This window comes from Myotis myotis, unplaced genomic scaffold (assembly GCF_014108235.1).
Source record: "Myotis myotis isolate mMyoMyo1 unplaced genomic scaffold, mMyoMyo1.p scaffold_m19_p_4, whole genome shotgun sequence".
Lineage (NCBI taxonomy): Eukaryota > Metazoa > Chordata > Mammalia > Chiroptera > Vespertilionidae > Myotis > Myotis myotis.
Genome location: NW_023416346.1, coordinates 645,677 through 670,761, shown reverse-complemented (window position 1 = coordinate 670,761; position 25,085 = coordinate 645,677). Strand labels below are relative to the sequence as shown.

General features: G+C 40.9%; 1 long non-coding RNA gene across 7 annotated transcripts in view; it reads right to left on the bottom strand.

Annotated features, from left to right (window-relative positions):
* The window catches only part of LOC118653895, a 159,549-nt gene that overhangs the window by 16,927 nt on the left and 117,537 nt on the right, over window positions 1–25,085 (bottom strand). For all 7 annotated transcript variants that reach the window (XR_004966912.1, XR_004966914.1, XR_004966909.1 and 4 more), the window contains one exon: window positions 7,629–7,699. This is a non-coding gene — a long non-coding RNA (uncharacterized LOC118653895). The remainder of the gene's footprint in view (window positions 1–7,628; window positions 7,700–25,085) is intronic.

Genomic DNA, 25,085 nt, shown 5'->3' with positions numbered 1-25,085 from the left:
ACCCAGTGCCGGCCATCCCCACCCTCATTGGGTGAGATCCAGACCCAGCTGGCCCCACTCCCATCAAGCCCCACCGGATGGGGGGACACAGCCTCAGGTACCCCAACCCGGTTTCAGGCATGGGGCACAGCCTCAGGGCCCCTGTCAAGCTCTGCTGGACAGGGGGTGCAGCCTCAGGTCCTCCAGTCCGGTGCCAGGCAGGGAGTGCAGCCTCAGATCCCCCAGCGCACCTGCAGGTCCCCCGGCCTGGGGCGGGGGGGTGTGGCCTGAGGTCCCCTGTCAAGCCCCACTGGGCGGAAGGCGCAGTCTCAGGTCCCCTGCCCCAGAACCACGCAGCCTCAGGTCCCTGCTGATCACTCTTTACGGCTTGTTACAGGAGCCCCACCTCCTCTGTGGGCGCAGCCATCTTGTGACAGTGTGATGGAGTGAGGGTCAATTTGCATATTACCTCTTTATTATATAGGATTGTACCATATTCACTTTTAAGGTACACACTACTAAAGATAACAAAGAAACCTGTTTATATTCTTGCTGAATACAAAGCTCAAGGGTCTGTTTTCCTACCAGTGAATCTTAGCTTTGCTCTTTGCTCTGAAAATGTGGACATTTTCTCCATCAAAGATAATTCCTCTAGAGCTAGCTTTTCTTCTCTCACAGCACTTCCAGCACCCACATGCCTGTTTGAGCCATGGCACATAGTCAGTTTACAGATCAACTGAACCTTTCCACACTCAGCAATAGTCCTTGCCATCAAAGCTCCATGAGCCTTGACATTTCAGTTCTTCAAGCTGGCCCTCTCATCAGAAGGGGATTACTTTCTCTTTAGATTTCAGGTGAAGGCATAGCACAGAAACATACAGTTCTTGAATGCCCTGTGAATCAGGAGCTGCACATTTGAACTTCATTTAAGTCTCCTAACAACCCTGTGAATTGGCCTTTATTATTATTTTTCACAGATGAGAATTCTGAGACAGAGAATTTAAGCAACTTGCCAAGGTCACACAGTAAGTCAGTGCCAAAGATGAGACTCAAAAACAGGTCTGTTTGCATTTGGAGTTGTGTTGTACTTTACCTCTACCAGATTCTCCCAGTTTTCAGGATTGCTTTCTTTAAAAAGTGTTTCTGTTTAAAACCTGCTAACATATTCACTGGCTTAACCAACACAGTCTCATCTTCAGTTCTGCCTCCTGGAATATTGTTTCCCTCTTTTTCCCACCTCTCCTCTCCTCTTTTCTCCCCTCACCTCCCATCTTCTTTTCTACCCTCTTCTTGCTCCCTTTGAATTCTTCATTTGCTTCATTTTTTTTCAACCCACCCCCCTCTAGATTTTTTCCATAAAATTCCCCATGAGCTCTTCCTAACTGCCTCACCATACCCACACACTTACACACTGTAGCATACGTATGACCCATTGCTAAGTACTTGGCCTTAATGCAGGGATGAGGTTCCCAGGCCAGACATGTCCTGCTGGGTCTTTGAACAATGTCTAATCCTCTATTGCATGTCATGCTTCCAGCTGTCCAGATTAACACATAGAACAAAACTGTTCTTCATTTCCCAAATGAACAGTGGACTGAATGTAGGGTCTGGATCTATAATATCAAATGCCACCCTAAGGGAAGAAATAAGATGCTCTCAGGGATCATGAAGATTCACCTGGGAAGTGTCAGTCTCTTCCTGCTCTAGCCTCACTTCTCATCATTCTTCGTCCAGCCCACTCCCAGGCAGCTGGATGCCATACACAGTCTCTTTTAGGCCACACAGCACTCTTCACTAATCCTGAATTGCACCAGCCTCCTGTATATCCCTTACCTCCACTTGAATCAACCACCATATCCCTTACCTATTTAATTCCTATTTATCATCTGTGTTTTATCCTAGCTATCACGTGCCCCAGAAAGCATTACCATACACTCAAGCCACATGTTGGAGTTTGGGGTTCTTGCTCTGTGCTCTCACATTAAACTATAATTTTCTGTTCATTGGTCAATCTCTGTCAATGGTGAAGAATTCTATGAGGCAAAGATTTTGCTCACTGTTCAATCACCCAATGTTGGGGATAGCCACATTCATAGTAGGCACAGAGTGGTATTATTTTTGTCATTGTAGTAGATTCTTTTTCTCTCTTATCTACATAATTGTAAGCTCCCTGAGGACAGAGTCTATCAGTGGTTCTCAACCTTCTGGCCCTTTAAATACAGTTCCTTATGTTGTGACCCAACCATAAAATTATTTTCGTTGCTACTTCATAACTGTAATGTTGCTACTGTTATGAATTGTAATGTAAATATCTGATATGCAGGATGGTCTTAGGCGACCCCTGTGAAAGGGTCGTTCGACCGCCAAAGGGGTCGTGACCCACAGGTTGAGAACCCCTGGCTAAGTATTTTTCATCTTTAGATAACCGGGACAAGGGATAGAGCCTGACACAGGGTAGGGAAATAAGTTACTTCTCCAAGTCCTCTTAACTTGTAGAAGTAACTGGGGAAAGAATTGGGGGACCCATCTCCTGTCTTTAAATTTCTGAAAGGCTCTCTACAGACTGGCAGCATCCATAGCACCTGGGTACTTGTTAGACATACGAAGTCTTGGGCCTTGCCCCAAGCCTACCAAATCAGAAACTCTGGAGTAGGACCCAGCATTCTTTTATAACAAGCCCTCCGAGGGAATTCTGATGTTTGCTACAGTTTGAGAAGCCTTGAACTAATGGTAGGCTTATTCTGAGTTAAGAAGAAGGTGGATTTTCACTTAGCACACAGAAAATTCCTCCACAAGTCTGCCTAATAATGAGAGTGGATACTTCACAAAGCTCCAGTAGAGGCAGGGTAACCTCTGTTGGGATTGTATGCCTTGATTATTATATTGTTAGTCCAGCCAAGAGACAGAGACCAGAGTAGCAAAAGCCCTACATAAATTTTCCACTGATCTTTGATTTGCAGGATTGGGGACTGGGGATGGTTGAGAGGGACACTCCTGACAGACCAGTTCTACCACTCCACATGCCTGGAGGCTGGGGGTTGGGAGAAGGCAGTGGGGGAAGAGTGACACAATCATGTTTGTTTGTTTTTATTTTGATAAAGCCTTCATGGTTGCAGAAGGAAAGTAACCTTGCAGTTACCAAAAATTAATATTTATTAAGCATTTACTATGTCAGGCACTGTGCTGACTTACTTTGCAAAGATTTTCCCATTTGATTCTTCTAAGAACCTTAAAAAATGCTAATATTATTTCTTATTTGGGATGAGGAAATAAAGTGAGAAAGAGGCTAAATAGCTTCTCAGAAGATTATACTGTTAATAAGTGTCAGAGCTGGAATTTGAATCCAGGTAGTCTGATTTCAGAGTTTGTACTCTGTGCTACAACATCACTGGCAGTGAAGGTATTAAGAGGTTAAATGACCAGGATCAAGAAGGTCTTTGGCCCATTGAGACAATGGAGCTGGGAAAGAAGAGGGAGCTCTATCCTGTGTTAATCAGGATGGCTGGGATATGTAGCAGTAACAAAACCCCTAAAATCTCAATGCTTTAAAACAAAGAATGATTATTTTCTGCCCACACAAAGTCTATCACTGGTATTCCTAGGTTGGTTGCTTTTCTGGGAGCTCATCTCCCATTTAGGTCAGACCCAGGCACCTTCCACTGTTGGCTCTACCCTCTGCTGGAACCTTGGAGCCAGGCCTGGGTGCCAGGTGAATCACTTCCTCCCACATTATACAGGCCAGAACTTGTTACATGATCTCTAATAAATGCAAGGGAGATGGAAAAGACCCCTTTCTGGGTTCCTGGGAAGAAAGTGAAAGGATGGTGAACACAATTGTCACCCCACAGAGAGAACTTTTCTTCTTACCCACGAAAGAGTGAACTTTGTAGTCTCTAGACACAATCTCTAAACTGTTTGGATCCTTCACACCTAATGGTAAAACATTTTAGGTCCATTTACTAATAGATGTAGGTTTACATAGAAATCATGTGATATTTGCTTTGCTTGATTTCTTTATTTTTTAGGTGACTATAGATAGATGATAGAGTTTCATTACTTTCTGCTTCCACCCAAACAGATTGTCTTGACACCGATTGGTGTTCTTATGCCTCACTTTAGAGACACCTGATCCACAACTTTGAGTTTTCTAGGTTGGAAGCAAAGTTTCCTGGGGCACAGGGATTTACCTGGGATGCCCCAGCATGGCTAGCATAAATGAGAAGAGAGCAGAGAGGGGCTGGCTTGGAAGTGTTTTGTGTCTCTACTTGTGGAGGACTCTATATTATTTCTCCCTCCCTAGGTCTGGGTCTCTTATGTAGGTGGCAAGTATGCCATAAAGTCCCTAATATTAGGTGGAACTAACTGACCACCTAACCCGCTCTAAATCTAAGATTCTACTATCCCATGAACATATGGGGAGGAGCTACAGTGAGGTGGGAAAGGCAGGGATTGCTGGCAGCCTGGCTCAACCAGTTGCACAGTAAGGAGCATGTGTGGCAGCCTGTAGGTATAAGCTGGTATAAAATTCAAAAAGACAAATGCAAGAGCATAAAAGATTAATACTAGTGATAACTAGCATTTATGGAGTGCTTACCATATATGTTTTAAGTTTTACCTGACTAAAACTGCTTTAAGTTTTGCCTGCATTAAATACTACAATCCTTTGCAAGAGAGATTATTATTCACTCCACTTTTCAGAGGAGGAAACTGAGGCACAGGTAAGTTTACCTGAAGCACTTGGAGCCGAATGCCTTTCTACCCCAATTAGAGCCTGCTGGCTAGCAGCATAAGCTTCACCTGAGAGTTGGTTATAAATGCAGAATCCTGGGCCCTACCCAGGACCATTGAATCAGAGTCTGTATTTTAACATGAATTCCCCCCCCCGCCCAGGGGATTCATGCATATATTAGAGACTGAGAAACAATGAACTAGTGGGTACAACAAGGTCAGCCCAAATCATCAGTGTCTTTTCCCCCCAAGACATGGTATCCTGCCTGTGCTGCTGAGAAGTAGTTATACATGATTCTAGTTAGGCTTCATAATTGCAACTCAAAGTTTTCTAGATGCTCTGGTATTTTCTACACATAATAAAATCTCCAGACAGACAAAACAGCCAATTAATTTAAAATTTGTTCAAAAAACCAATTGGTGGGTGGGTGGGTGGGGAGACATTAACCAGGGAACTTATATGCATACTAGAGGCCCAGGGCACGATTGAAATTGCACGAGGAGGTGCCTCGCCTCCCACCATGCAAGGAGGCACCCCACGGGGGGGCCGGGACCCTGAGTCTTACTTGCGCAGCGCCAGCCACCACAGGAGTTAGGCCAGACCAGTGCCGCAGGCGGCTGGGACCCGTGCCTGACACTCGCAGCATCCCCCGGCCTCCCTGCCTGTGTCTGCTCCAGGGCCGCCTGAGCCACCATGCCAGCTTGGGCAGGACACCCTGTCTCTGTCTCCGTCTCCATTCTGGGCCTCACCTGCACTCACAACCTCCTCCTGTCTGGCCATGACCCGTTATGGCGTCCCAGGCTAATTTGCATATTACCTCTTCATATATATATATATATATATTTTAGAGGCCCGGTGCACAACATTTGTGCACAGGGGGGTGTGGGGGTCCCTCAGCTTGACCTGCACCTCTCCAATCTGGGAGCCCTCAGGGTAGCCCTCTCCAATCTGGGAGTTTCTGTCTGTCTTTGCAATCATATGAGCGAATTGTCTGAGACACCAAACCCAGTTTGGTTTGTTGCTCACAGAATAATAGAGGCATTTTTTTTCTTTGCTTCATTGGTGGAGAGTTCCTGGAAGTTTTAGGATATCTTCCCTTTAATTTTTCCTAGACACTCTGATTTTACTTATGTCTCTCACCTTTGCTTTCCCTCCACCCCCCACCGCAGCAGTAACTTGCTCCAGGCTCACTTTGCTCTAGTGTCTAGGCCAGTGGTTCTCAACCTTCCTCATGCCGCGACCCTTTAATACAGTTCCTCATGTTGTGGTGACCCCCAACCATCAAATTATTTTCGATGCTTCTTCATAACTGTAATTTTGCTACTGTTATGAATCATAATGTAAATATCTGATATGCAAGATGTATTTTCACTGTTACACATTGAACATAATTAAAGCACAGTGATTAATCACAAAAACAATATGTAATTATATATATGTTTTTTGATGGTCTTAGGCGACTGCTGTGAAAGGGTCATTCGACCCCCAAAGGGGGGTCGCGACCCACAGGTTGAGAACCGCTGGTCTAGGAGATCCGTCTGACACCAGAACTATGGTTCCCAGCATTCCTGGTACTCCCTGTGCTCTGGGCTTCCACTTCCGGTCCTGGGGCTGCCACCAGAACTACTATTCCCAGAATTCCTGATGCTCCCCATGCTCTTGGTTTTTCCTTCCTGCTCTGTCTCTGTCCCATGGCCTCCCACTCTGCCAAGTCCTCCAAGCCGCCAGCTCTCCTGCGCTGCTCTCTGCCCGGTGCCTGTGTATGCAAATTAACCCACCATCTTTGTCAGGTTAATTTGCATACTCACTCCTGATTGGCTGGTGAGTGTAGTGGAGGGATGGTCAATTTACATGTTTCTCTTTTATTATATAGGATATAGATATGCATAGCCCATGGACACAGACAATAGTGTGGTGAAAGCCTGGGCAGGGTGGATGCAGGGTGGATGCAGGGTGGAAGGAGTCAAGGGGGACAAAAAACAAAAACAAAGGGGACATCTGTAGTACTTTCAATAATAAAGATCAATTAAAAAATAGAAAAAACAATTGAAGCAAGAGACCCCATCTTTCCCTATTCATTATCCTTTTCTAACTATTAAAATCCTGGCGGGGTGTATGTGGATGTATGTCAGTGTGTGTGAGAGAGAGAGAGGGGGAGGAGAGGGGATTGGGGGAAAACAAAGGCTAAAATTGTAAGAGGGAGGCACAGATACAAACAGAAAACCACTGAAATCTGGCTGGACAAATTGGTCACCTCCCCATGAATTGACCCACAAAAGCAGTGTGGAACCAGTCCACACTCTGTCAACAACATTGTAATATTAGGCTACTACCTGCTAAGGCAAGGTGGACCCTTATGATTCTAATTGTACCAGGAATGGTGGCAGAGGAAATGTCACAAAGAGATAAAAGGGGAGAAAGGAAGCCATCAGCATGTGACACATAGCACTGACAATTTGAACCATGATTTGTAGTTTTAAAAACACTTTTGCAAATAATATTCACTATATTGGCATCTCCATGAGGGTGAGACCATGACATTTACTATGTATCTCATGCCTGCCATAGCCTGGGCCTAGCACATAGGCATAGCACTTGCATATGGTAAAAACGTATAAATGGAATCTTTCATCCAGTGGAGATTCAGAAGGGAGCTAATTATCTAAGGTTACTCAGCCATTAAGCAAATGACCTGTGATTTGGTTGTTCTCTAAATCCTGTTCTTATTTCCTATGCCACCATCCACAGTGTAGTAGAGTATAAAGAAATGGCCACAAATTCTTTGCAGTTTCTCCTCTCAAGATACTGAGTCTTTTTATTCAACCATCACCCATTGAATTGCAAGTTTGATCAGTAGACTTGATTTTGCCAATGTGGTATTGGCAAATATGATGTAAACAGAGGCTTGAAAAATACTTACAAATTGAGGCTTGCTCTTCCTTACAGCTGGCAGTACTTCCATTACCATGTGAAGAAGCCCAGGATAACCTACTAGAGAATGAGGGACTATGTAGACAGAGAGGCTCCAGCAATCCCAACAGTAGCAGCCATTCCCACTGAGGCTCCAGACATTTGAGTGAGTCCATTCTAGACCATCCAGTCCCATTGAGTCAGCTCAAAGCAGAAGCCACAAAATATTTAGCAAGTAATGACTGTTGGTTCAAGCCACTAACTCTGAGGTTGATTTGTTATACACCAAAAACTAACTGCTACAAATAGCATTATTCCATCATCAGTGCTTTTGTTGTTTCATGGTTGTTATTATTTTATGCTGAACTGCCCTTCTTTTTCACACTTACAACATGAATTCCTCATGCAAACACATACCCATATACTAGAGCACACACACAAATAGGCACAGATACTTATGCACCTTTAGACTTAAACTCAGGGAAAATAAAGGGCACCAACTTTTAAAAAACTTTTTAAGCACATAAATTTGGCTTGAAGAGAAGGTAGGTTCTCAAGGAAGACTTTAAAACATTACTCTGGTTGTAATTTGCAGCCAACTCAGGGTTGCCCTTTACATCACTGTTGACTTGTCTTTGTGGGGAAGTCTGTGGTGGATTAGCAAAGAAAGGAGATGGAAAAACAATAAGGAGTAAAGGATTCTCACCTGGGAGTCTGGCCATTATCAAACCCCTGGCTTGCACATAGGACAACAGTCCCACAGCCTCTGCCAACAAACTGCTATCAACAAGTCAACTTGAGGCATTTCATCCAGGCTAGCAGGCACAAAGGACACCACCCACCACCTGAGTAAGCCAACAATATATGTGCATGGGGATGTGAGCTGACTGGCCAACTGTGGATAATTATTCACAATTCAAGGTTATAGCAAAGAAAATACATCTCTTTCCAGAGGCTGGCGTCTCTTGGATTGGCACCATCAGGTTCTCCCTGGTTTTCCAGGGGAGAGTTAACAGCTGCCAACTGGCAGGAGCCTGAGCCCACAGCTGCTGTTCTGCCACCTTCCCATGGTCTGTCACTTGGGCCATTTCTAAGCTCTGGTTTCAGTCACAGAACATCTGCATTTAACCAACCATGAGGGGCCTGCTAAGTTACCCAGTGATGCAATAGAGGTGAAAAAACTGCTGGGATGAATATAACAAAAACACAACCAAAAGTGTTGAAGCCTTGCAGAAAAGCTGAACTACACAGAAATAACAGAGCCAGCCTGACCAGTGTGGGTCAGTGGCTGAGCATTGATCCATGAACCAAGAAATCATGGTTAGACTCCAGGACAGGGCACATGCCCGGGTTGCAGGCTCAATCCATAGTAGAGGGTGTGCAAGAGGTGGCCAATCATCAATTCTCATCATTGATGTTTTGATATTTCTATCCCTCTTTGTCTTTCCAGTCCTCTTTCTAAAATCAATAAAAAACATTAAAAAAAGAAATAATAAAGCTATGTAACAGACCATACTCAAGGACTTGAGAGCCCAAGAACCATGTGTAATAATAGGTGCTCAATAAATACTTATTGAATGGATGAATAAAATCAGCCCAACCACAGAAAAACAGGGTTTCATGTCTGTTCTCAGGTCTTACTGAAAATGCATTTGGCCTGCCTTGCTGAAAACCTGGCTTTCCTTCTGAGGCCAATTCTGACCCTAGAAAGAGAGGCACTCCAGGCTACATCTTAACTGTCAGGGTTTGTGCTATCATCTTTTTTTCCCTAGTGACTTTAGTGCAGACTAGATCAAATACATTAGTGTTCTCCATATTAACTACATTGTTTGATAGAAATAACTTTATATGCTAAGGCAAGGGGTAACTTACACAATTCTCTGCCTCAAAATGAAGATTTACCAATGTGTTCATTTATTTATACTTCATCTCCCTGCACAAAAGATTTAAGACAGCAATGGAAAAATATAAATGCAGTATTCTGTTTTCAAGCTGACAAGCATGGATAAGGAAGCTTTTAAAAAATGTTTTCCTGGTATCCTTTTTTGATTTAAACTCGGTTCTGTATAACGTCCATGTGCAATAGATTGCAATAATAGGAAGGTTATGGGTCCTGCAGGGGGATGTGAACTTTGAGGAAAATCATAGCTGAACCTCTGGCCAAACGAGGTCATGAGATGGGAATTCCAATTCCAGAGAATATATGTATTCTGCCTATATAATACAATTTGGGGAAATGAAAGATTGTGCCATTACAAATTCAATAGAGTTAAGGGGAGGGGGCTAGAAATGAGGGAAGAGGGAATAATGCTTGACAATTTATCAAGGTTAAGTCCCTGTATCTCTCTCTCTCTTAATGCAATCAAGAGTAATCATAGGCAGCTTCTAAGAAAATTTTGTGCTTCCCAATATTCTCTGTTCAATAATTGTACATTTGTAAGTTATTGACAACTCCACTTGTAGAAGGGTAGGTAGGGCAGATGACCTCTAGGCAGGCCTGATGGTAAAAATTGGCTAAAAGTGGTTTGCCTAAATAGAAAGAATAACCTAGACTATAATGATGACAGAAGGGAAGAAGGGGCAGAAGACATGTGCAGCACTCAGACTGACAGTAGTGGCAACACAGTTAGGGGTGGGCTCAGAACTCCAGACACAAATTGCCCCCTAAGTGCATCTTGGGGTTTTTTATATAGCCAGAGAAAAACGGAGGGAACTGGGCTAAGGATAAAAAGAGAGAACCCTATGAGACAGCAACTGGTACTGAAAAGGAAGATGCTGGAAAAATCTTCATCCACTTTCAAAGGTTACCTAGAGTCAGCCCAACCTGGTCACCACCTTTGGTGTTTGCTTCTGTCTGAGTAAGAAGCTCAGCACTCTCCTCAGTCACCTGCCAGTCTCTAAAGAGCACAATCATGTCTTCTGCAGCAGCCTTGAACTGGAGTGTCCTCCTCTGGTTCTTGCCCAGTTGAGAAAGGCACTGTATGGCTTGTCCCTGTTGCCTGAAGAGAAGTTATGAGCAAATTTCCAAGGCAACTTCTTGCTTCAGGTGAATCTGGGCTTCTTGTTATTACTTTAAGCTACTAGCCCTGCTTGCTGGTAGCCTAAGACTTTAATGGAAGCTTTCCTATATTCCCTGGAATTCATGAGGTTGTCTTAGGCTATTTTTTATAGCACTATCCCTATCCACCCCCAATTCCCATTTTAAAACCAGTGTCCCAATTGGGCCTCCCACTCAATTCCAGTTACTAGGTAATGTGAAACATCTAGTTCTCAGTTCATATGTGGGACAGATATAATTAATACAACTGAAGTCTACTGAATGGTCATTGACAGATCATCTCCCACTCATGTTACCCCTGGTGACACATTTGAGTTACTCCACCACTGTCACACATGATCCCTATCTCCACAGCCCTAGTTGCATGAGCTCTCACAGTCTTCAGGTGTCTGATACATAACATCAAAATGCTTTAAACACATAATGACAACAGCAGCTAGAGTTTCCACTAGGGGAAGATTCCTCAACAGGGACATTTCTATGAATATCAGCTATTACATTGTGATGTAATAAGATGATGTTATTATGTGATATAGGTGAGTTGCTTGTGAATTTCTCCCCCACACTATTTGACTCCAGAACATCATGGTTTGTTTTGTTTCATTTAGCTTTTTTCCTCACCTCTTTACTATTATGAGTTCTCAGCTCTATTTGTCCATGTCATTGTACCTGTTTCTAGCAGCACTGGCCATCTCATCTCCTAATTTGTTGTTTCTAATAAAACATCTTGGAAGAGGTAGATAGGTTCCAAATGATGACAATTTATAAATGGCACAGTGCGTGGAATATTATAGGTACTCAAAATGTTTTAAAATATTTTGAAGTAAATCAAAGAAACTTTCCTGCCATAATACATAGAAAGTCTGGATAAAATATAGCATTACCTCTCCCCAATTTTTTAAAATTTATCATTATTGTTGAAAGTATTACAGATTTCCCCTTTTCCCACCCTCTGACCCCTTCACCTTCTCCCTCCTCCTAGGCCTTCCCTGCACTATTGTCTGTGGCCATGGGTTTTGCATATATGTTCTTTGATTAATCTATTCCTACACTCTCTGCTCTCTGAGATTTGTTAGTCTGTTCCAAGCTGTCTGCAAGTGGCCTTAGGCCAACGAAAAGGGAGATCCTTGTAGATGTGATGTTTGAATTAATGGTATCTGTGGATTTAGAAAACTCAAGATGAGAAATTATCATAAAAACTGTTCCAAGGCATGGGAGAGACCCTAGAGCAGGGGTGGGCAAACTTTTTGACTCGAGGGCCACAATGGGTTCTTAAACTGGACCGGAGGGCCAGAACAAAAGCATGGATGGAGTGTTTGTGTGAACTAATATAAATTCAAAGTAAACATCATTACATAAAAGGGTATGGTCTTTTTTTTTTTTTAGTTTTATTCATTTCAACGGCCCGCGGGCCGTAGTTTGCCCACGGCTGCCCTAGAGCCTTGGCACAAGTAAGTGTGAAATCACTCTGAAGCTATCCGGACCCCTAAAGAGGGAAACAAAAGCCAGAGATAGACTTACAGTTAAAATAATGATGAGTTACACAAGGAAGTGAACTACCATAAGGAATAGCTGACAGATGCAACAAAGAGGAAGAATGTAGTCTCGCCACTGGAAATAATAGAAAAATCTGAAGAAGAATATAAAATAAAGATCTGAAAATGATTAGAGATAAAAGAATACATAGACATCACAATCAAATTAAAGGATAATATGAATAAAGTGCAACTTCATTTGAAATACTAATAATAACTTACAGTAATAACTTTTACAGACAGTGATGAAAATTTATAGTGAATTTAATAATATAACATCAAAACTTAAGTAAGAGGTAAGTTTGTAAAAGTGGGAAGCAGGAAGAGACTAGGTGAGAAAAAGGGAAAGGAACAAGGAAACATTTAAAAGCAGGAGTATGGAAGCCTTGCCACTGCACTAGAAGCTACCAGAATATGAGTCCAGGGACCATTTTATATTTAAATTTGCATGTCCAATATCTATTCATCCAGTTCTTGGCATACAAGACCTGAACAACTGCTTGTTGAATGAATACAGGGGAAAAAGAATCAGCTACAGATAAAAGGATTAATGAATTATACAGATAAGTCTTCCAGGAAGCATTCTGGACTAGTTTTTCTTTTCTTTGTTAAAGCCTGAGATATATACCCAAACTCATTCCATCTTAGCAACGGTGGACATTCATGGGCCAAGGCCATTTATAGAAATCCAGAGGCAACAGACATTTTTATAGAAAGCATTTTGTATCTGGCCACACCTCAGTTCATTACTTTGTAGACTATGGCTGTACTGAGAGCCATACTCTATCCCTGCATGGATTTAAGCAAGAGGGCATGGGGACAGAAAGAGCTAAGGCAATAGAAACACAGCTGGGAAAGTCACACAGAACAAAGCAGAAGGTCTCTGGCCTCAACATTGCACAGTTGCTAACAGAGGGCTGGAAAACTCCCTGCTCTCAATGGCTTGACTTGTCAGTAGGGATGAAACTGGTGCCATGTGAATGTTAAATAAAATGAAAGCACAATGAAGAAATAGTTGACAAAAGATAAATGGGACCTGTTCCAGCACCAGCCCAATAATGCATCCATAGTTTCTTTATAGCTCTAATGAGAGGGAACTGGTAATAATAATAATTAAAAAATACAAAATCCCACCCTGTCATGGTGGCTTTAAGTCATGTTTGTGTTTATGCTCAATTTAACTATGTCCTAAACTATATATTTTCCTCTCCAAATTTAGTCTTCATTGTTCTCAGTTTATATTTTAAGTTGTTAAAAAATGCACTGAATTTTTCCAGCCCTATGCACTCAATAATGTTCCCATTGCTCTTAGACTACTCAAGATGCTATGCCTTGGAAGTAGTTCCCACAATTGGAAGCAGCAATATCCTGTTGCTATAGGCAACACAAAACACACTTTATGAGAGGTTAACACTCCAGGATATCAGAATCAGATGGTTATGTTTCTGTGCTTGCTGCACCCACTCTGGGAAATGAAGCATGTCAGATAGCTTTCTGATTTTTAGTTTTTCCTTTCATAAAGTTAGGATGAATGGAAGGGGTTGGTTGGAGGTATGGGTTTGAGCATTAAGCCTACTGTAATTTGAAGCTGGGATTTGCCAGTTACTAGTTAAGTGACCTCACTGAGTTACTTTACTTATCTGAACTCATCTGAAAAATAGGGCTAGAGGTATTATCAGTTGATAATAGTAGAAACAGTGAAATTCTATGGTGCTGACCTCATGGGGCAGCTGGGCAGTAAAGACAAGATGTTATATGGAATTATAACTCTCTGAGTTACTCAAGGCACCATGAAGACAACTGAAAATTGCATGATTTTCCTGGTGCTCAGCCATAGATAAAGCTCCTAAGATAACTGCACTATGAAGCAGGGTTTTAGGATTGGAAGAAGCAGAAGTCCACAGCAGAATTACAGAATTTACAGCACATGCTCCCCTCCTACTCCTTGCCACATCCCAACAAAACAAAAACAAAATCCAACCTAGATCCCAATGCATAGATTCTCATATGTAGAAGAGTGATAGTGATAGATATACTTTTGGAGAATACACATGGTCAAATGGGTACCAAAGTGTTAGAAGTTATCACTAGGGCATGTTAATAAGCACTTGTAAGTATGACCATGTGATAGATTGACGATGGTAAAAAAAATCTTAGCTTCTTATCCAGCAAGAGGAAACATCAATGCCCAACTTACTGCATGTGGACGCACCTTAGTAACTTAGTTGGCATTGGCATGAAGAATAAATGATGTTCTGGGGCTTCCAAGACTGTCACAGAAAGCCTTGTAGCTTCTGCCAGGTCTGAGGATGCTTACTGTGGGGAAGTCAGTTGCCAGGCAAGGAGACTAACTGACTGGATGATATCATACTGGAAAGCACACATGAAGTGACCACACAGAGATGCCTTTAAAATTGTCTTTAGATAGCAGATTGGTGGTTACCAGAGTGGAAAGGGGATGGGGGAAGGTGAAATGGATACATGGAGTCAGATATATGTTAACAGATGAAAACTAGACTTTTAGTGGTGAGTACACAATAGAGTGTGTATATAGGTATTGAATTATAATGTTATACACCTGAAATTTAAATAATGTTATCAACCAATGTTACCTCAGTAATTTTTTTTAAAAGAATGTGTGGTCTTTAGGATCTTGGATCAGAAAGGACATCAGAGTGTCAACTGAAGGATTTTTCATGTCACTTTTTGGCTTCTGCCTTCATGAAACAAAGGGGTTTGACTTGATGGTCCTGAAAACCTCCTGAAGTTTAATGCTTGAAGCTAAAGTAAAAACTCAGGTCTTGCTCTGCAACATGTGACACAAATCAATGTGACCTAACAGAACATTCTCTCCTTCCTCCACTCTCTTTACTGAAAGACCAGAATTCCTGTGCATAAGGAGCTTTTAGGGATAAAGGAATGTCAACTTGGCATGAACTTTCTATTCTCTGAGGGGAATAAAGTGTAGTCACTGTTTTCAAGAGGAAAGTGTGATATGTGAAATAAGGAGATCTTGGGAAATGATTTTCACTCTTACTTGATCGAGAATGGTTTGTTGTTTCCTGGTATCTCCTATACAGGCTATTTTAGATTGTCTATCAGCCATCCCCTCCCACCAAGAGAAAAGCAGAAGAAAGCAGCTTTATTAAAGAATAAACCACTTCCCCACCCCCTTGCTATAAGAATTCCCTCATCAGTTAAATGGAGAATCAGCTTACCCAATGAATTCTAATGAGGCAGTCTGCTTAGCTGTCAGAAGTCCTCCCTGCTGAAGAAGATGGAAAGCTGGGAAAATATGGCACATGATGCTCTGAGCAGTTTACCTTCCCCTACCGAGGAATATGAACATCAGAACAGCTTCCATTATAGCTGGCCTCATAGACAAGCCCAGCAACAAGGAATACTGGAGTAAGTGGCTCTGAGTCTAAGACTCTAACAAAACAAGGCATGTATAGAACAGCAATTCTAGAAAAGTAATTAATATTAATTATTAGTCTAATGAAAGACTAGGCTTAAGCATACACATATATACAAGTACCCTTTGGGTGACAGCTCTGAATTGAAATAGGGAACACTTTAACCTCAGTCCCAAGGATAGACAGTTGATGTTCTATTTTGTTATTAGTTGAGAAATCATGGAAACCATTTACTAGTATAAAGGTGGTGATGAGAAATCCAGGAACTGGGCTGAAAGCAAAGTGACAGGGGTCCTAGAATGACCTTGGCCATGAGTTTTGTTATTTGAGGAAAGACAGATACATAAGCACTGTCAGAGCATGAACCACGGGGATAAGCACAGCATATCTTTCAAAGGAATTGATTTTGATGATGGATACTTTAAATATTGTGGTGTTTTCTTTCAATTTGGTAAATATTTTCCTTACTTAAAATCAACCTTGTGAGCTCCAAGTAGCATAAAACAAAATTTTCTTGTACAGTTCATGAGTTTTAGCAAATGTGTATACCTGTATAAACACCACCACAACAAAGATAGAGAATATTTTCATCATCTTCCAAAATTTTCTTGTGTTTCTTGTCACTACAAGTCAGTTTTGTCTTTTTTTAGAGGTTCATATAAATGTAACCACACAGTATGTGATTTTTGTGTGTCTGGCTTCTTTTACTCAGCAAAAGGGCTTTGAGATTTATACATGTTGTTTTGTGCATTAATTCCCTTCTTTTAAGTGCTGGATAGTGTTCTATTGTATGAACATAGCAGAATTACTTTTAACCATTCTCATGTTGATGAACATTTGAGTTGTTTCAAGTTTTGGCTATCATGAATAAAGTCACTAAGAACATTTGTGTAGAAGTCTTTATGAGGCCATGTTTCCATTTCTCTTGAGTAAATATCTAGGAGCAGGATTTCAAGGTCTTATGATAAGTCTATGCTTAATTTTATAAGAAATTGCCAAACTTTTCCAAAGTGGTTCTATCATTTTACATTCTAACTAGCAGTAATTAATATTAAAACAAATGCAAATGGAGTTGAGCCACATCATATGTGGAGGTTCAAAAATCCAATATGTTAACCATAGTCAATTTCCCACGAAAAATTCCTTAAGACATCACCCAGAGTACCATACACATATTGTAACATATGGGTATGCATATATAGTATATACAGTAATATGCATGCATATATATTGTTTAGAATAATAGGTAACTATATTATTACAATACAATTTTATATAATAAGTAGTGATGGCAGAGGTGGGGGAGGGATATATCTTCATTACTATCTGGTATTTGCGATGGTTCAGAAAAAAATCGAAAGCTTTTGTGTTTTTCAAATTTGAGTAATGTATTAGTCTTTTTAAAGAAAAAAAATTCTTTTGGATGTCCACTCTTGAATAAAAGTATTTGAAGCCCTTAAACATTTATAAATTAATGTAACTTGGAACTATAACACCAGTACAATTCTACTTAACAACAGTGATTTAAAATAATGGATAATAATGATTTGCTGAATCTAACCTGCAACTGGCACTAAAAATATGAGAGGAGACATTATGCCTATACAACCACAGGTCAAACAATGTCTCAATTTTCCCAGTGCTTTGCAAATTATTTTTTAATTACTCAGAAATCTTGGCTCGGGAATGAGCATTAGATACAAATGCTTCATTAACATATGAGGTCTGCCTTTGTGGTTTTCCTATTAGGCCAACACAAGTTAAATGGGACTACATTTAAAACTGTGTTGTTTGGTCTCACCATCATATCCCCAGTAACTGATGAATGAAGAGAGAGATAAAAACCCTAAACAGAAGCTATAAAGTTGAATAATTATGTCAAAGACTTTTAAAAAATGAGACATGTTTTCAAAATAATCAAATAGTTGGGGCCAATTAGACAAAGTACAAATTTAAAAAATATTTGAAGCTTTCAAATTCTCATTTGGTCTTTGGCAAGTGCAGACATAACAGAAACAATCTGCAGTTCTTTTGAGTGGTGAGCCTGGGAAAACAGTAAAGCCACAAGGACAAGGGGTAAATGAATCAAGAAATATCAAGAAAGCCTGGGATTATGACTTTGCTAGTGAAGTGTGGTTTGTTCAACAAACAAATAGAAAGGCTCAAGGGAAATGAAATTTCTCAGGACTGAAGACCAAATGTGCCTTGTCAGCAAATTTAGAGAGGAAACAAAGAAACAAAATCACTTTTTGATGGAAGAATGGTCAGTGCAGGGGGTTAGGGGACACTAGAAATGAATACATAAAGATTGCCTAGAATTTCCACAGGATGATACATTTCTAAAATATACAACCCCTTACATGGTCAATACGGTAATTATGAGCTCCCACTTACACAAGAAGAAACCAAGGCTCACAACTGTCTAATGCTCCTCCTATGTTCACAAAGGGAGGCAGAAAAGAAAGACTTGAGCTGAAGTCTCCTGCCCGTGGTCCATGCCCTTGCCAACACTCTGAAGATCAAAACTTTAGAGGCAATATAGCCTAATGGTTAAGTGCATGAGGTTGAAATCAGACAACCTGGCTGGGGGAGGTGCCTGATATACCACATCCTCAGTGTCACACAATTAGATAATACCTATGATGAAGCTCAGTGTCTGGCACATAGATCTCATTAAATGTAGTTGTTAAAGTTTTTTGAAATATAATTTTATTGATTTCAGAGAAGAATGGAAAGAGAGATAGAAACATCAATGATGAGACTGAATTATTGATTGGCTGCCTCCTGCACACCCCCCACTGGGGATCGAGCCCACAACCTGGGTGTGTGCCCTTGACTGGAATCAAACCCAGAACCCTTCAGTCCACATTCAGACGCTCTATTCACTGAGCCAAACCGGCTAGGGCAGTTTTAAGGGTATATGAATTATGCAAACCAGTACAGATGGGAGTGGATGTATTATATATAATCATTACACTGGGTACAAAAGCATTATGGGATAGGTAGCAGTGCATGGTCTAGAAAAAAATTTGATACAATAAAACAATTTAGCAAAAAGAATAAACTATAGAATTTTGACAATTAAAAAGTGAGGAATGCCCTAACCGATTTGGCTCTGTGGATAGAGCGTCAGCCTGCGGACTGAAGGGTCCCAGGTTCAATTCCGGTCAAGGGCATGTACCTTGGTTGTGGACACATCCCCAGTAGGGGGTGTGCAGGAGGCAGCTGATCGATGTTTCTCTCTCATCGATGTCTCTAACTCTCTATCCCTCTCCCTTCCTCTCTGTAAAAAATCAATAAAATATATTTTTTAAAAAAGTGAGGAAGGATAGTTCTTACAAAGGTGAATAAAAACAGAATTGGAGGCCAAATTCAACAATGAGATAAGAATAGAAGGTCAATAGTCACAATTACTCTTTTATGTTTATATTCAAATATCTCATGTTTAAAAAAGAAAGATTAGTTGATAGATAATTTAAAATTGCATCTTACTGTGAGTGTAAGAAGATTCAAATGAAACTTGTAAGTACTTTATGCATACTGTATTAAGAGAAAAATGTCTAATGGGTAGATAAAAGACATATTTTTTAAGGCTTTCCTCAAGTCATTCAATTCTATTCTATTCTTTTAAAAATATATTTTTATTGATTTCAGAGAGGAAGGGAGATGGAGAGACAGAAACATCAATGATGAGAGAGAATCATTGATAGGCCACCTTCTGCATGCCTCACACTGGGGATCAAGCCCACAACCTGGGCATGTGCCCTGACTGGGAATTGAACCATGATGCTGGCCAGGCTATTCTATTCTATTTTGAAGATGCCATTTGTTGAGCATCCCTATACTCATATTGGATTATTTTGGTCTTTATGTGCTAAATACTTTGCTAGGTCCTTGTAATCCAAAGATGAAAAAGTGCAGCCCTGGCCTCTGAGTCTAGTAGATAATTCAGAAATATTAATAACTAAAACTATGACACTGTAGTGGTGCCATTTGATGGCCTATCTAAAGTGCTGGGATGCCCAGATGAGGATACATGGTAGATCAAATCATTGGTCCCAATTCTTTACTACTCTGTTATTATACACCTATGTATACAACCTTGCCATGGCCTCATTGTGGGTGTAGTACTTCCCTGATTCTTGACTTTGGGGCTTCACTATGTGGATAATATGGGCCAATGGGATTAACAGATATGACATGAGCAGAGGCTTGAAATAAACCTTCCGTCTTATAATTTTTATTACAACTAAAAGAACGTACAGTGTATATTCTGCACATCCAAGGATGTTGAGAGACAAGAGGAACAGACCTGAAACCAACCTGCAGCCTGGAACCAAACCCAGGTGAACAGAAGCCTGGATCAGCTAACTTCTAGTCAATGCACAACACATAAGCAAGAAACAAATTACTGAGGTAGGTCATGATAGAGATGGCAGGGATGAATAGAGAGAGTTTTATTGTGGATCTCTTTGGCTGGCATACTACCCTTTTCTCTTCTCACACTCCCTCCACTAAACACAGAGGCATGTACCCCAAAGAAAGGCTTCAAGGATTCTTGCCATTGTTGATCCTATAAACAGGATTTCTATTTGGATTGTGTTGGGGCAAAGCAGGCTCCATGTATTAACCATTCCTGGATATCTGCAGTGTGTGTGTGTGTGTGTGTGTGTGTGTGTGTGTGTGTGTGTGTGTAGAAAGAGAGAGAGAGAGAGAGAGAGAGAGAGAGAGAGAGAGAGAGAGAGAGAGAAATAGAATTCCAACCCTCATCAAATCTACATCTCCCTTTCTTGTCACTCTTTCCTAAAATCAGTGGCTCCTTCAGAAAATCACATGCCTAATGGTAGGTAACTCTAATGTAGCCATAGCAGCCCCATCAAGCATAAAAAGCTAGAGATGGATTTCCCAGGAAGAGTGAGCAGGTTTGTGTAGATGTAGCTAAATTTTGAAGAGTATCCTACAACCATGGGCGATGCCGAACTTTAAGTCATGGATAAAAAATGTTAACATATATCTCTCCTAGCAAGTAGATAAATGCTAGGGAAAGGCTGGGAAGATTTCATAAAGGGCAGGCAGGGTGATGAGAAAAATGGTAAGGAAAATCTATCTCATGTTGTGAGACATATGGGACTATTTGTTCCACAAGTTCCTTCCAGAGCATAAAACAATACAGGATGATATACATTTCAGAGACAGAGTGGGGGTTTTTTGTTAGAAATTTTTGTTAGTTAATTTTAAAAATAATTTAAGGAGAGGGTTTCCAACTAAGGCAGATGAGTCCCACAGTATTAATACAGTTGAGCAAATATTGGAGGATCATAGGAAATGAGGTTGAATAAATTACATGTTTTATCAGGCATCTTTGGGCTTTGAAACTGCTGACAGTCCACTGTGGAATATTAAATCTCACATTTCTCAATGTGCCTTTTTATTGATGTTGGGGAAGAGATTGTATATGAAAAATTTTCTTTTCCCAACATTTATAAAATATCGTGTACATATTAACATATGTGTAAATATTTATTTTTATATCATGTACACATTAACATATGTGTAAATATTTATTTTTAAGTGTTTTTGACTGGGTTCCCCCAGAAGCTGACCCTGAAACAAGGATTAGGGTGCAGATAGCTTATTCTGGAAGTGATTCCAGGAAGCACTTGTGGAGAATAGGGAAAGTGAGATTGGTAGAGGAAAATAGCCAATACAGGGCTCACTAATGACCACAATGGGAAACCAGGGCACAGCCCTGTTAGGGACCTCTGGGAGATGAAATGGAATATTGTCCTACCAGAGAGGTGAGATTCTAGAGCACTTACAATTATTGCCCATCTAATATTGGCTGAGGGGTGTTCCCAATGGGGTAAGGCCCCAGCACTTCCAGTTTGTCACACCAGCAGGGCCTGTAAGAAAATATGTTATGTGTGATCTTATAAAGACATTTACTTGTCTAGTCCACCAGTATGTTTTTTGTATCACCCTTAGAATTAGATTTCAATGACAAAACCTCTTACTTTCTGGATGAGGGGGGAGTCCTGGAAAGAGCCAAAGTAGTCCAGGAAGATGGGAAAGCAGCTATTTTTAACCAGAGCCTAAGTATTTCAATGTTTTGACAGACAGAACGGCTGTCCCCATATTAATCTCCTAAGTATCAGCCCTAAATTAAACTATGTACCCACAGACACACAAGAAAGTGGTGCAGTGGGGACTGCAGCACACACATGTGCTGATTTCAAACCTCTTTCTCTACCAGGTGGCTTCTGGGAGGGCTATGGCTGATGCAGGCCGAGATTTACCTTCCAAAAGGGGAAAGACATCACAGGGTCTGCAAGAGAAATGGCCCTTGGAGATAGAGGTCAAGGAAGGCTTCATGAAACCAGCCAGGTATTTTACCCTCTCTTGGTTGATCAAGTCCATTATGACTCTGATAAAAAAATAAAACCATGGATTCTCTCCCCCTGAAAATAATCCCATATGCACAAAATAGTACCTATTATTTTAAGAACCTCACAAGTCACCTGAAGCCCCTCTGTTGATACTGGATTAAGCTGCAAGGTGACAGGAACTACAAAAATTGTGTTTATTGTGATTTTTGGAACTTTTAGAAAAAAAATTTAAATTTTCAAAACTTCCTCTAGAAAGGGTCCCTTCTTATTGATATGATCTGTCTCCCACTGGCAGTTCTCATTTTAGGTCTACAACTGCAGCAAGCCCAAAGCCTCAAGTGGCAGGAGGATTCCAGATGCTAATTAATGATTACATCCAATAGTTTTCTTTCAATTCCCATTTAAACCACAAACTCTGCCTAGCCAAACTAGGTCAATCAATGCCACAGAGAGGTTATCTCAAATTAGAAATTAGCTGGGACCAAGGAACATGCCTAATCAATTAAGTATCTTATAGGAAGGACTGAATCATTAGAAGTTATGACAGTGGCAGTGATCTAGACTCCAAAATAGGTGTTTTTCCATCCTTGACACATTATTTAGAAGGTTGTTGTTTTGGGAAGCCAGTAGGGCATAAAGAAAAATGTAACTCAGGGAGTCATGAAGACCTGGTACCATAACCCTGTGGCACCCCTAATTCTCTATAACCCTGGGAAAGTTAGGTTATGTCTCCAATCCTCACTTTTCACATGTGTATAGTGGGTAATTCTTTTCTTATATGGTTGTGAAAGTTCAAATGAGAAATGAAAGTGCCTGGTATATTTCTTGCCTTCATTTTAGTGTATCTTGGCTCTAATTCTGTTATCATAGCAGTCATGTCCTGAAATAGCATAATGATACTCAGATTGTATAAAAATTACTTCTTCAATTATTCCTGTGTTTGTATGTTGCTGAATAACTCTTCATACTGGTCAGATTCAATTACCACAAGTATCTCTGGAAGAAAATCTCTACATCAAAAAGAGCTCTTCTAAGTCATCTGATAATCTCTTTTTTTTCATCCAAAATATTTTTATTAACAAAGTAGGAACTGGGGTTAGTTTTTGTAGCTGTGGCTGGCCTATCAGCATCTTGTGCACTCCAACTTCCCATCCTTAGAGGGTAACTAGGGTTCAGTGTAGCTGTGAGGGGTTCCTGGGCCTTGCTGAAATGCCTGTACACCTCTCAGCCCTTGGATGGATTTGGTTTGTCTAGCTAGAAACCTATACAGCTTGACCAACAACCTTAGGTAGATGTCCCATCTTTTGGCTCCTTGCACTGAACCTTTCAGTCTTTGTTGTAGCAGGTGTCAACTCTCATGATGGCGCCTATTGCCCCTAGTAATCTCTTTATTTCAACCTTCAGTTATAAAATTAGAGAACTCAGAGAGGCATGGGATGGGGCAAAGAAGTAATCTAATCCAACCTTAATTTTACAGTGAGGGACCTGATGCCCAGGATGGTCTTGCTCAAGTCACAATCTACTTAGTGACAGAATGAGAACTGGGATCTAGACCTCCAGACTCCCAATTCTGTGGTCTCTCTAGTAAATCATGCATTCTGTACTAATAAAACTAAAGTGAAAAAAAAAGAAAAAGAAAATTTCTTGGAATTCAATGTGGTGGGATGTTAGCTTGATCTGGAATATTTTTGGAATAGAATAAAAGAAAGTGACTGACATATATTGAGCCATTCAGTATGTGGTTTGGGATCCTCATTAGTTCCACTTGTTTTGGTTTCCATATCATTCCAGTCTGGGGGTAATAGGTATGTTGTAGGTGAGGAAGGCAGGCAGTGTGCTGGGAGTTGCACTGAGCAAGTGAACAGAGGACCTGGATTCTAATTTCAGTTCCTGCACTAACTTAGTGTATGAAGTTAAGCAACATCCTGACCCCTTGAGTCTCCACTGTAAAACAGTGTTCCTACAAAGGGCGTATCCAGGGTCCCTTTGGGCTATCATGTTCCAGTTTTCCCAAAGAGAGCCCATTCCCTTCGTGATCTTCCATAAACTGTACCGAGGGGCTGGTTGCACATGAAGGAAAAAAAGCAAAAGCAAATCTAAGTAGGAAAGAAGAGGGGAGACTTGAAGAGAATGAGGAACTGAGACTAAGCAAAGAGACAAGTGCTTGAGAAGTGGAATGTGGTAGCAAGGCCAGAAGGTGAGGAGCCTCTGCTCAGGAAGGCAGCAACTTGATATTTGGCTCTTGGATATGTTTACATTGAACACAAAGGCAAAATGGTTCTCTTCATTTGCTTATTCATTTAATCAATACTCTTCCTTTTTTAGTAATAGCTTTATTGAGATATAATTTACACATCATGTAATCCACCCATTTAAAGTGTACAACTCTGCCCTGGATGGATTGGCTCAGAGTGTCGGCCTGTGGACTCAAGGTTCCCAGGTTCGATTCCGGTCAAGGGAATGTACCTTGGTTGCGGGCACATCCCCAGTAGGGGCTGTGCAGGAGGCAGCTGATCAATGTTTCTCTCTCATCAATGTTTCTAACTCTCTATCCCTCTCCCTTCTTCTCTGTAAAAAATCAATAAAATATATTTTATTTTTATTTTTTTATTTTTTTAATTGCTTAAAGTATTACAAAGGGTATTACATATGTGTCTTTTTTTTTCCCCCGCCCTTGACTATCCCCTGGGCTCCCCCACCCCCCAGTGTCCCATGTCCATTGGTTATGCATATATGCATGCATACAAGTCCTTCGGTTGATCTCTTATACCCCTCCCTCCTGCCCCCCAACTTTCCCCGGCCTTCCCACTGCAGTTTGACAATCTGTTTGAGGCAGCTCTGCCTCTGTATCTATTACTGTTCAAAGTTTATAATGGTCTCTATTATCCATGAATGAGTGAGATCATGTGGTATTTTTCCTTCATTGACTGGCTTATTTCACTTAGCATAATGCTCTCCAGTTCCATCCATGCCGTTGCAAATGGTAGGAGTTCCTTCTTTTTTACAGCAGCATAGTATTCCATCGTGTAGATGTACCACAGTTTTCTAATCCATTCATCTACTGATGGGCAC